A 13,735-nucleotide genomic window follows, 5' to 3' on the forward strand; every position below is an offset into this window, starting at 1 on the left:
TGGAGCTCTTAAAGGTAAATTGTATTTTAATGGACTTTAACCTATATCAGAGTTGCGGCACAGTAGTGGCTCCTGCAATAGCAGTGTAATGAGTAAACTGGTCAACATGGTTCTTTATCGAGTAAGCTTCCAAATGGAAATTTTTGGTTTTCTGATTCAGTGTATGTAGAGGACACTCGTGGTATTGTGGAAATAATGGGTGTTAGCAAAATTGGGCCAATCTGGTAGTGATTGTCATAGATTAGCATGGGGGAAATCAAACACTCAATTCTAAGGATAGAGTTAGCAGAAAATGATTGATTCTCTATTAACCACAGCATTCTGAAGATCGAATGCCAAAGATTTTATCAAATATACTTAAACTACCTTACTTCTCTTAAATTAATAATAAAAGTATGTCTGAGAAGAAAACAGTAACTGTTTCAAAGCAGTTTCTAAGCTTGTTTTAAGTATTTTCTAGACATCTAATACATTTAAGCATGTTAAGCACTAAGAGTAGCTAAATTTGCTGAATTAAAAAAAAAATAGAAATAAATATTATCTATTGCCTGGGACTGAATGATAAGATAACCACAACTAAATGATATGGAGAGGAAATAAGTCTATGAATACAGGGCTGAATGATAAATTGTCTATAAAGAAACTTGATAGAGAAGAATTTCAATAAAATATTACTTCATAATCAAATTGTTCTGTTACCTCACAAAGGTAAGTCAACGTTGCTAGCTATCATTCATGGTACGAAAATGGCCTTTACATCATTACGCTACCAATGGTTTTTCTTCTAACTTTTCCTCTCTGACCAGCTCAGCCAAAACAGCAGCTCAGCACAAGATAACTCCAATGGTCACCTAATGTAGATAATAATCTTGAATGATTTTGGCTTCAGTTAGGATGACCCACGATGCTATCATCTCTTGGGGGTTTGTTAACTAACAGTATCTCAGAGAGGAACCATACTACAATCCAAATTCCTCAAAAATACTTCCTGAATGTCTTGTACAACTATTCCTCAGATGCTGAGATGAAAACTGGAGGAACAAAAAGGAGTAATAGATTCTTTTCATCCTTAGATTGGTTGTCCATAGTCTTGTAATGGAAAGCATATAAATAAATAATAATGATACAGTGTGATATAGAACAATAGAAGTGTGTACAATGAATTTTACAGAGTAGAGATTATATATAGCAGATAAGAGAGACTTGAAATCAGAGAGAAACTTAGCCACATTTCTAATTGATGAATAAGAGTTTTATAGCCAACAGTCTGTGCATAGGTATTCTAAAAAATAAACTCATTAACAAGGCCCAGAAAAGATATTCAGTGTTTTGATATTTTTAAAGCATAAGACCAGAGATAAGGCCAATACTCAGGATTCCTATCTTTTGGCACACTTAAAAAAATACACACACACACATACACAGATATACATATATACATATATACATATACATACATATATATGTATATATGTGTGTGTGTGTGTGTGTATATATATATATATATATATATATATATATATATATATATTACCTGATTGGAAATGTGCCACTGAAGGTATCTGAACTTGAAAGAGAGAAGAGAGGATTATAATCAGTCATTTCAGAGAGAAGACTCTGGCAGTGGTGAGTATGATATACCTTAGGGTACTGAGGCTGAAAGCAGATGAGTTAGAGTCTGCCGCAATGGTGTGGTGACAGATGAGGACTGTTTGAACTAAAGCAATGAAAGTGAGGATGATGAGAAAGCAAAGATTTTGAAACCAATTTAAGAAATTAAACTGACAGGACTTGGTGATTAATTGGCTACTAGGGTGAATTACAAAGGAGAGAGAAATTCTAGAGGGACTCTTGGGGACTTTGTTTGTGTACTGTATTAGTAAGAAATTGCCTTCTATTGCCAGTAACAGATACCAGAAATAATAGTGGTTAAAATAAGTAGCAGTTTGTTTCTCTCTTAGATGAGCCAAGTGTAAAGGTAAGAGTTCTAGGCTTAGATGGTTAGCAACACAGAGTTAGCAGAGACCCCGGGCTCCTTCAATCTGTTTTTCTTCTTCATTAGAATTTGCATTGTCCAAGATGGTTACTCAAGCTCAGCTATCATTTCTATATATCAGACAGGGAGCCGGAAGTGAAAGTGCCAAGATGAGCACAGCCCAGTCTTTTCTCTCCCTTTTAAAATGCCCACAGAATTTCCACCTAACAGCTACACATACCTTTTTGGCCAGAACTTAGTAGCATGGTCATACCTAGTGGCCCGGGGGGCTGGAAAGTGTTGTATTTTATCTGAGCTTTCCACTCTGAATACATTTTTTTTTTTTTTTAGGTGAGGCGACCCTTGATTGGCCTCACAGATTGCAAGGACCTTGTTAGCTTACAATCCCTTATTTTTTATTTTTCATGCTTACAGCACTAACCAGGCTTACCTTCCGAGATCAGACAGGATTGGGCTTGTTCAGGGTGGCGTGGCTGTAGACTCTGAGTATGTTGAGCGTTGGGTTGTTAAACAAGGAGAAATGGATATTAGATGGACAATTATAAGTATCTTGTAACCAACAACAATAAAGCATACTGAAAGAATATTGGGTGTGAGATAGAAAAGGTGGGAGAAGTTAATTGTTTACTTTGGGATATGGAACAAACAATATTGGTCAGGTATGCAAATGTCCAATGGACAATCCAACTTTTGGTTTAAATGGAAAAGTAGCTATATTGACTTGAGAGTCATCCGATGGTATTATAGCTGAAGACAGGCATAAACTGTGATAATGGAGTCAGCTATAATAACCATATTCAAGTACATTTCTACACCTCTTAAGAAGGGTGATTTTTATTGTATTTGAAGTGTCATAAGGAACATATAGAATAATCTGAAATACAAACCAGGCTAAGTAATAGCTTCTACTCTTAGAAAAGTAACATGACCATGATCTTGGGTGAAACAGGATACCTCCGGCTCTTTTTTATTAAATCATGTTATTCCTCTAGATTAATAAGAAACAGATATTTTTCTACTTTTTAAAATTTATTTTTAAAGCACTTTCTACCAAGTTCTAGGCACTGGATTGAAGAAAAGGAAAGTCAAAAAACAATCAATGTTACTCGATAAATTTGACTTAATTCTGCCCTTTTATCAATCAGCATGGAAATGAAAATAAGTAGCTTATTACGCTGACATCCGTATTCTTGTCAGAAGCTTTTCCAAATCTATGGCATATGTGGGAATTTCTGTGAATATCCCACTATTTTAAAGAGTCAAAACATTCTTTTTTCTAAGTTGCATAATGAAGATTCATGAATATATATTGTATATTTATGTTAATATCTTATGAAAGAGCAAGCCTATAATTATAGAAATAATTTTTCAATGGAGATTATGAGACATGAGGATACGAATAGGTTTGGTTGAATGTTTTCCTTACAGAATATTAAGCTTTGTATTATTTGAAAACAACAAAATTGTTTTCATGTATTACATGTTAACTTGTTTGATAAGCTATTCCAGGAGACTAAATATAGTTTTGCTCTCAATAATGTTCTAATTTTTAAGTACATTTCTTGCACTTTACCTATTTTCTGTAAATAAGACTGGTGTAGCAAGTCTCATATATAAAAGTCACAATTTGTTTAGGCTGCTTCCTAAGAAAGGTCTGTATTTACCTTCAGATCAAATTACTAAAGAGTCCAAATTCTGTTTTAATGGCTTAACAGATTTTGAAACTGCAAGAAATTTTAACAAAATTATTTTATTTCTCAAAAAATGCTCCTCTCTATGTTAGGACTGAAATTCAAAAGTGCTGAGTTATTAACACTAGAGCTAGTGCTAATTCTCAGACATCATTTAAATAGGTCCCGTGAATGCGTAACAAAAAGAAATGTATATTTGAATGTGTGCGTGTGTGTGTGTCTAAATTTCATCACTTCGGAATTCAAAACGAATGATATTTTCCTTATAAATGCATTCCTTTGCTTACGTTCTATTCTGTTTGTTGATGACTTTAGCAAGGTTGAACAATCTGGCTATCCTTTAAAAGATAAACATAATCCCCTTGTATCGGTAAATGGGTTTCACCAATCTTTTTAATAATATAATCTCTTTGGTAAAATCATACTCTAAGCTTTAACAATGCAGTGTTTAAGGAATTACATTGAATCCCTCTGTAAAATCCCTGATACAATTTGTAACAGTAGTGTGCTTAAATCACTGTATAATTTCCCCCACTAAGTAAATGCTTTCTAATCCTCAGGACTACATTTCTAAATCCTTAGGACTATACCTTTTGGAAAGGGATATTTTATTTCTTATTAAATAGCTGTTCAAGAGCTATTCCTCAAATAGATGATCAAGTTAGATAAAATAGAAAAGGTTAAGAGAAAATATTTTATTGTTACTCATCAGCTATGAGGCCATGTGTTTATCTTTTACATGATTTTGGTTGAAAAAAATCATTGCAGTATTTTTTTTTATATTGTATCTGTTGCTATAATTGGAAGTGAGAACTATGAGGGTTCAAAATTTTCCTTCTGACAGATGCTTTTTTTTGACATCCATGTTCATTCTACCTGAACTTCATACAAGCTTTTGCTCTGTTGCTGAAATCCTCCCAAAAAGCTTTCAAATAATTCTTCTTTCACTGGACCTCAAATATAATAATTTAAAGTATTTTGAGCAAAAAATATAGCATCATGTTTTGTTTTTATTTTCATTTAGATTAGAAAATATCAGTTTTGGAGTCATGTAGGATTAGTGGTTTCAGGATTATTTTTTGCATCTTTTCAGAGACTCTCAGTTCATTTCAATCCATTACTCCTCCACCTATGCAGCATCCTCATTACAAGATCATCACAAGGGAAAACAATTTGATCCAATTAGATTCCACAGATTCTTCGGAGAAAATAAAAGATTATGGGTCAGGCTAATTTTCATGCACAAGGAGTACACATTTTAAGCCTTTTAACAATTGAAATCATAGATATGAGTAGATGAAATCATATTCCTTTCTGAGTTGTCTTTTAGTAATTGTGTGTGCGAGGAGTTTTCGTATTATTAAATGCATGCCTGAAAAAAAGAACAATGCCTTGAATGAATACTGCGTGTTGGGAATACAGTGGGACTATGTAGACATTTTCTGAGAGTTGATCGAAAAAGTGAATCTGAGGCTTCCTAATATTAGCACATTTTCAGCTTTTCTCCCAGGGCAGAGAAAGGAAAGAGTAAAGTCATCATACAACAAATATTTAAAGATGAAATGTTTGAAAAAGTCAAGAATTCTGAGTTGTCTCTGGTGAATTTTTCAAGTTGGGATTTTAATTCCACAACATTAAAAGTTCCTTCTCTTATATCCTCAATGATTAATTATATAAATATAAAATAAAAGAATAACTATCATATCTGAAAACTTCAAAGGCCTGAAATAATTAAAAGAAAACATTAATTATAAGAATGCTTAACATTAAAATATAATTGGAATGAATTAACAACAAAATATATAAATTCAACAAAAGTATAAATTCTTTTTTTTTCTTTGCAAAGAATTGATCTAGTCTACTATTATGTTTTTAAGTTGAAGATTTGCAGTGAATGTCTCCATATTTGTAGAATGACTTTCCTTTATTGGACACTAATAAACATTTGAGGATGTTTTGCTATCTCAGTTAGACCTCAGCAGACAGTAGAAGTGGAGCTACAGATGTTTTATTTATAGCGGTCAGCAGTAACCCATCCTCTGGAATCTGTAGAATTGATATAATCCTGGGTTATCGCAAAAGTAGTGCTGTTCTTGTAGGATAAGACTAGAAACTATAGAAGGATAAAATAACAGGAGTTAAATAGCTTTGACCCACTTTTAAAATGGAATTTGGTTGGATTGTTGCGAGATAGGAAAAGGTAGCATTGAAATGAGACTGGTGAGTATTTTGTAATATCAATATGCTTTAAAAATCTTTTCTTGCCTTTCCCTCATGGAATGGAAATTATTATGTACTCAAAACTTTTCAGAGTCTTCAAACCTACATGTCTCTCTGGTCCATAATACCTTGGAACTCCAAGCATCCATGGTTACCCAGGAGAGTACTCTGAAACAGGTAAAGGAAAATAGTGAGAGACAGAAGCCCTGAGCAAATATTGCAGGATGTCATAGAGACAGACAATCTTGACCCCACCTAAGATGGTGGGGATTGCCTCAGTCCTAGAAGAGGAATGCCCACCTGCTTCGGGGGACATTACCTGGATATCCAGGCATGCCAGTCAGAGAAGATGAAGTTCTTCAGCAATACATACCACCAAGTAAAACTAGAGAAAGAACAAACTTTCCTCTTTCCCCTTTGATAGGGAATATTCTTTAACAGAAAGCCACATAACACCCAATGGGTACTTACATGACATTAACAGAATTGAGGATATTTCTTTGAGAAGATTAAGAAAGTAATGGGAAAAAATGATTGAACTCATCATTTTAAACTGACTTGATCCAATTGGCTGTTCAATAATCGATAGCCTCTGGAGAATAAAGTTGAGTGTATACTATATGGCATCGAGTTATCAGGTGGTCTGTGAAAAATGAAAGTAAGTTTAGACCAAATCTGCCACATGAACTACATTTTTTAATAGGAGGATACAAATACGGTCATACAGCATGTTCTTGCAGACTTGGGGGTGAATGCATTCTCTGCTTTCAGGCACAGTGATGGGGCTTTTTCCCGAGAAATTGAGTCAAGTGACTAGACACATGTGACAGCAGATCAGTCTGCTTTGTAGTTGAGTTTCACTATACAGTTCTCTTTGTAACACAGACTCTGGTCCGGAAGTCATGTGTTACTGCAAAGGCATTCGGCACCTAGGCTGAATTAGGTATTTACGTGTTGTTCATTTCAGAAATGTGTTGCCATTCTGGTGAACCGCATATCTTGAATGTCACTAAAATTCACCAAAATAATTTCCAACGGTCTTTTATGTTGATGTTTCTTTTGGTGTGAATTTAGGTAATGTTATTTGCACCCCTTGCTGGTCAAGCAATGTGCTTAGTTGCTTCAAACACCGATGCCTCAGATGAGAACAAAGTTAGCTAAACCAACACACGTAGTCCACTTTTTTGCCACAGTACTTTGAAATAAATTACCAACATAATATTTACAAATTTTTCTTTTCTTTTCTTTTTTTTAATGCCTGCAGCACCTGGTATTCCAAGGTGGTCTCCCATCCAAGTACTAACCAGGCCCGACCCTGCTTAGCTTCTGAGATCAGATGAGATTGGGCACATTCAGGGTGACATGGCCATAGATTCCAGCATAATATTTATGCAAAGGTTACATATTATAAAAAAAAAAAAAAAGGAAACTTATTCTGAGTAATCAAATGAAATAAGCCCAAAGAAGGGAGAAAATTAAAAACATACAACCTATAATATCAGGGAGAGTCAAAGGTAAATTAAATCTATCAAAGGGAATAAACAGATTAAAAATAGTGCCTTTGGGTGGTGAACACACAATGCAGTATACATATGACATGTTCTTGAATTGTATACTTGTAACCTATATAATTTTATTAACCAATGTCATACCAATAAATTTAATTAAAAATATAGTGCCTCGATTGAAAAACAAAATGATCAAATTTAAACATACAATGGAGGCCTTGAAGAACGAAAGCTACTATTGAAAATTAAGCCAATGAAGTAGAAAGCAGTTACAGGAAATCTCCCAGAACATGGCATGAAAGGGGAAGACAGAAATAAAAGGGGAAAAAAGAAGAAAGACACGAGGGTTTCAATATTCATGTAATATGAAATCCAGAACATGAGAACAGAGCAATTTCTAACATTTAGGGAATCCAAAATTGCCAATTGAATATTTATTCAACAATTATTCATGTTTATAATTAAAATCAAGAAGTTGAATTTTAATGCAGAATTTGAATAATTTGAATAACTCCAAATCTGTATTGTCCAATATGGTAGCCACATGCCAAAACTGGCTATTGAGCATTTGAAATACTATGTCTAGTTCAAGTTGAGATGTACTCTAAATGTAAAATTCACATTGATTTTGAAGACTGGGTATTAAAACAAACATATGAACTATCTAATTAATAATTTTAACATTTATTTCATGTTGACATAATTCTATATTTGATATGTGGCATTAAATACACATATCACTAAGATGTGTTCATCTATTTTCTTTTACTTTTTCAACGTATTTATTAGGAAATGTTTTTATTGGACGGTGGTGCTCTAGACGATGCTAGCTTGCCTTGGAGACATTCTGTTACTCTTATTTAAAATTATTCTCAAAGCCCTGGGGCACATTCCTGGAAAAGCTTTAGAAGCAAATCTCACTTGAATGTGGACTGGATCTTGGAAAACAGTCAAAAGTCGTTTTGAACTAAACTTGTTCAATGAGGTGCTGATAAAACTGAATAACACATGAGGGGTCAAAAGATTCAACAACTAAATTCTTCTAATTTGGGGTGACTCATAAACTGGATCATAGTAAATCTCTTTAGACTTTAATTTCCTTCTCTAGAAAATAAGAAGTTTCTACTAACCTATTTTGAAGGCTCTTTCAACTCTCTTAGTAATTTTGCAAATAATTTCACATTAGTTTTAATAGTATAAGATTGTGATATTGGTTTTGGAATGCACTGAAATACCTGAAGAATTATTTTAGCCATGTTCAGATCAATTGATGACACTATTTTCCAGTGAGAAGAGAGACTTAACCATCAAAATACAAGCCCACTGAGGCAAGCATTTCTTATTCTTTCTTTCCTCTTGTGTGTTTGATTTCACTGGACCCTCTCTTCATAATTGAAATAAATAAATGTGTAAAAGTTTACTCATACTCAAACATTATACTTATCCATCCCTAGAATGACCCTTTTAGATTTCATAAAATAGTTTCTATAGTTTGATTAATAAATGATATTTCTTTGCATTTGATTTATTAAGCTTATATAGTTATACTTTTATTTGTCTTACATTTTTTATAATTATTTATTTGATGATTTTAACTATAAACATTTCAACAAGAACTAAAAGTAATAAAATTATTTTAATTGGTATTTAGAGAAAAGTCTTTCAAAACTAGGTGAATGGATTTATAAAGGTAATAAATTATTTGGTCTTTTTCCATGTGGTTCTGGCAGAGCTTGCAATAGGAAAATAAATAAAATTCTTTCACTGCAAATATATCTGTTATGTCTCTGAGCAGGAATGTGGTTTTTAATGAAATACCGAATGTGCATATGCTGTTCGAGTCAAATAACCTAAGGGTAAAAACACATATTCGGTCATAACCTCAAGTGCTCTGAAGTTTTCCCCTCCATTTTTGATGAAATCTACTAAAACACATTTTTTTTTCCCAAGGACTCTAGGGAAAACGGTGTATTTTTCAGATTCTCTATGTGTAGTTTATATGTTTTGGGCTGGTCCAAGATATTTTCATATAGATAATGTGAAGTTTCCACACTGAATAAAAATCATAAAAGCCATTCTTAATGAACGAATTTACTTATTAAATATAAAGTAAATATTTAATTCTGGATATAGTAATATCCAGAACTGAAAATCAAATTCAGTTCTATCTTTATGTGATGATTAAGCAACCTGGGAAATCTATTCCTAGCATACAGTAGGGGCTCACAAAATATTTGTTCAAAGAATGAACCATTGAACTGTGCTATAATAATAAAAATAACAAATGTTCATTAAGTGCCTGTTTTGTGCCAGACACTGTGAAAGAACATGTTGTAATTTAATACTTATAACAACTCTGTAAGGTTATATGTAACCCCAATTTGATAGATGAGGAAAGGCAGCTCAGAGAAGTTGAGTAATTGATTTATGGCCACACAGCTAGTAAATTATAGTGCTAGGATTTGGATCTAGATCCAAAGAACTACAAGGACCATCTTATGAAGCCACCGGACACTGTCACCCTAACACCGCAGTGTTCTGAACTGTGGTCATGTGTCAAGACACACGCAGGCATGGCCCAGCTGCCTGTGGATCGCACGATAAGCAAAAAAGGTTGAGAATAGAAGGTGATCACCAAATGGAGCAGGCAGTGAGAAATCAACTCAGACCAAGTTCAGTACCTCAGGCAGACCACATTATCCAATGTTAATTGTTGTAAAATGAGGACACAGGTTTTCCTAGACAGCTCACACAATCGAACATGCACAGGAAATCTGTATTACTTTGCAATTGCTGCTGCTGTTGCAAACAAACAAACAAACAAATACCACAAACTTGGTGCTCAAAACAACACAAATTTATAATCTGAGAGTTCTTTAGGTTAGAAGAGCTGCAATCAGTGTCGGCAGAGCTGCATTTCTTTCTGGAGGCTCTAGGGGAGAATTTGTTTCTCTGACTGTGCAGTGTCTAGAGGCTACATGCGTTCTTTGGCTGCGGCCCCCATTCTGCACCTTCAAAGCCAACAGCCGCAGATTGACGTCCTCCCATGTATCATTCTGCCCTCATTTCCGTTGTCACATATTTTTCTCTGATTTTTTTCTGTTTCCTTTCTCTACTTTTAAGGCCCCTTGTAATTACAATGGGCCTTTCTGGTTAATCTAATCTAATTTCCCATCTCGAGATGCAAACCTAAATCACATCTCCAAAGCCCCTTTGGACATGTGAGATAACATGTTCACAGGTGCCAGGAATTGGAACATGACTATTTGGGGGGATCATTACTTTAACTAACTTACACACTAGATCAAGTTATCAATATCCTTCACTATCGGTATCACTTCCAGTGTTCACTATCACTATTCCGTATCCGTCCGTATTTATTTTATGTTTCTTGAATTTATGAGCTTTTTAAACTTGGTTACCTGAAAAACAGAGTGAGATTCTGAGATTTTGGGGGGAGCATTCCTGGAATCAATGCCGGTCAGTGACAGAACACAGGATAGAAGAAGTTGAACTGTGATACAATCACAGCGAAGATTCTGGCCAGTCCATGGGGTGGTCCTACAGAGCTGTCCAGAGCTTGAGCCTCGATAACTCCGCATTATCCAGTCATTGAACGAAGGCTGTCTCTCTAACCCTCCCCAGATGGGATATAGCCATGGCTTCCATCAAAGGAACTCAGCTGAGATCCCACAGTGACCAACGTTTCCAGCACCTGGGGGATGAGTGTTTCCAGCACATCACCCACAGCACAAGCCAATTCAGGAACCACACTGTATGCCATGTTTTATGTCCCTATTCTTCATTGTAGGAAAAACCAGGAGAAAATGCTTTGAGTTCAATATATTCATCAAAGAGCAGTAGAACTCAATCTCCATAAATTAAGTTGAGCTTAGTTTCTTGTTCTCTCTTGGCATAATCTATTCCCACAGGCACATCACTTATAGTTTTATTTTTTCTAGCTGCGAAGTGACACTTGAAATAAAATTGTATTTCTTAACCAGTGCTAATGTGTTTAATTAGATAAAGTAATTAATGATAGACACTTTATCAAAGCAACAACAACAAAAAATAGCATTTCAGTGCTATTTAAGTTATGAAAATGTATAATCATCTTCCCTCCAGGACAGTTATTTAAATAATAAAGGGAAAATAATTTAAGTGCTATACTACCCAGATTCCTTATTTAATTCTACCAGATTCCCCCTTTCTCTAAAAACATAAACAATAATTTTATATCGTGCGATCGACAGAGGGAAAATTATCTCACATTTCTTTGCCTAGCTATATGTATGTGAAGAACTCCAGGAAAGAACAGCAATAGAATAGGAATTAAGAGGGTCAGAGAATTGTGATCCTTTGTGATTCATTACCAAAAAAGGGATAAACTTACACTAAGTATCTTTATCATTTGGGAATCTGAGGAAAATTAGTTTGAGGGCCCAGTTTCTCAGAAGCATAACTGTGTCAGCAGTTCTCGAGGCCCTGGGGCAGTTTTAGGTCATTTTGCTGTCTTCCACGCCAAGGAGGTAATGAGGTAAAAAATGCACTAGGTAAACTGTATGCCAGAAAAAAAAAAAAATCAAAGACTTCTCATGTTTAACTTATACAAGGAAGTTAAATATTCTTAACATCCTGGGTAATCAGTGATTTTCTCATGATAAAACTGTTTAGGTATGGGTTCTGAGAAGATACACGTCATTTTTAATTTCTTTACTATTTGCAAAGAAAAGAAAAAAAAAATTACTGATTTAGTTTTATTCTCTCATAGATAAGTATCATTCTAAAACCATAGCAAACTGAAATTATAGCATATGAAGATGTACAGTATGCCCTCTACATTTGTGCATTCCCTATCTGTGGATTTGACCAACTGTGGATCAAAAACAGTATATTTGATCCAAAGACGGAAATCCTTAAATGCAGAAAACCAACCGTATACATGTACTACACTATTTTATATAGGGAACTCTAGTGTCCATGAATTTTGGACAGGAATACTGGAAGACGTGAAGGGATGACTGTATTAGTTTCTTAGGACTGTGGTAATTAAATATTTCAGAATTAGATGGCTTAAAAACCACTGAAAGCTAAAAGTCCAAAATCAAAGGGTCAGTAGAGTTGGTTTTATCTAAGAACTCTGAAAGAGAATCTGTTCAATGCCTCTCTCCCCGCTTCTGAGGATGACCAACAATCTTTGCCATTCCTTGGTTTATAGATGCATCACTCAGGTCTCTGCCTCTGTCGTCACATGGTGTTTTCCCTGTGAGTTTCTGTGTCCAAATTTTCCTCTTCTTATAAGGGCATCTGTCATATGGATTAGGGTGTAGCCTAATGACCTCATCCTAACTTGATTATATCTGCAAGGATTCTATTTCCATACACGGTAGCATTCGTAGGTACCAGGACATAAGGCAGCAACATATCTTTTTGGGAGGACACAATTCAATCCGTAACAAAAGGGAAGATTTGACCAGAAGAGTTAAACATGGAGAGAAGGGTAGAGATTTCAGATCCATTAAGGGAAAGTGAATGTTCCAGGTATATTCTTGCTCCTTACCTATGGTGTGGTTTACAGACCAGCTGCATGGGTGAAACCTGAGAACTTATTAGCAATGCAGAATCTCAGGCTTTATCCCAGACTTACTGAATCAGAATTTGACTTTATCGAAATCCCTCAGTTATTCAAATGCACACATTTGATTTGAGAAGAATGCTCTAGGGCCCACAATCTAGGACTTCATCAGATGCATAATGCTATTAATCAATTCCACAAGCATACTATCGATGATTGCCCCCTGTCTTTTCAAGCTGAAAAATGACATTGGAAATAAAAGCATATCTCTTACCAGTACTAGTACACTCGAATAGATAAAATATCTAATTATATTTAGACACTTAACCGAAATGATACAACAGATACCAGTTTCGATCCTGTATAAACAGAAAAATGCATAGTAGCTCACAATAGTTAACTTCTCCCTCTCCTATTTTTAGTGTCTCTGAAATCCATCTATGAAATAGAGTTTATGGCATTGTACAATGCTGTCATAGCCTGCACATGCATGAATTTGGTCAAAGCTACTCATATATATTGTCATTTTTAAATAATTATTGGCATCATCAGCACTACACTTATTGAGTTTAATTGATATTTTAAATGTCATAAAAAGATTATACACAATCATTTGCCACTGGAACATAAAATTATTGAATACTCAGCAAGTCATAGAAACAGAACAGGATATCAATATATATCAATGAAGCAAATGCGAATTAAAGAAATAATTACAATTCCATAATTTTTTTGCAAAGATCAA

The 13,735-nt window shown here is 34.6% G+C and overlaps 1 protein-coding gene and 1 pseudogene across 1 annotated transcript in view; both read right to left on the minus strand.

Annotated features, from left to right (window-relative positions):
- Positions 1 to 13,735, minus strand: part of TMEM196 (transmembrane protein 196) — a 139,395-nt gene that overhangs the window by 82,071 nt on the left and 43,589 nt on the right. The gene's annotated exons all lie outside the window — the stretch shown is intronic.
- LOC118610919 lies at positions 7,163 to 7,281 on the minus strand (annotated as a pseudogene).

Source organism: Rousettus aegyptiacus, unplaced genomic scaffold (genome assembly GCF_014176215.1).
Source record: "Rousettus aegyptiacus isolate mRouAeg1 unplaced genomic scaffold, mRouAeg1.p scaffold_m13_p_13, whole genome shotgun sequence".
Classification (NCBI taxonomy): Eukaryota; Metazoa; Chordata; class Mammalia; order Chiroptera; family Pteropodidae; genus Rousettus; species Rousettus aegyptiacus.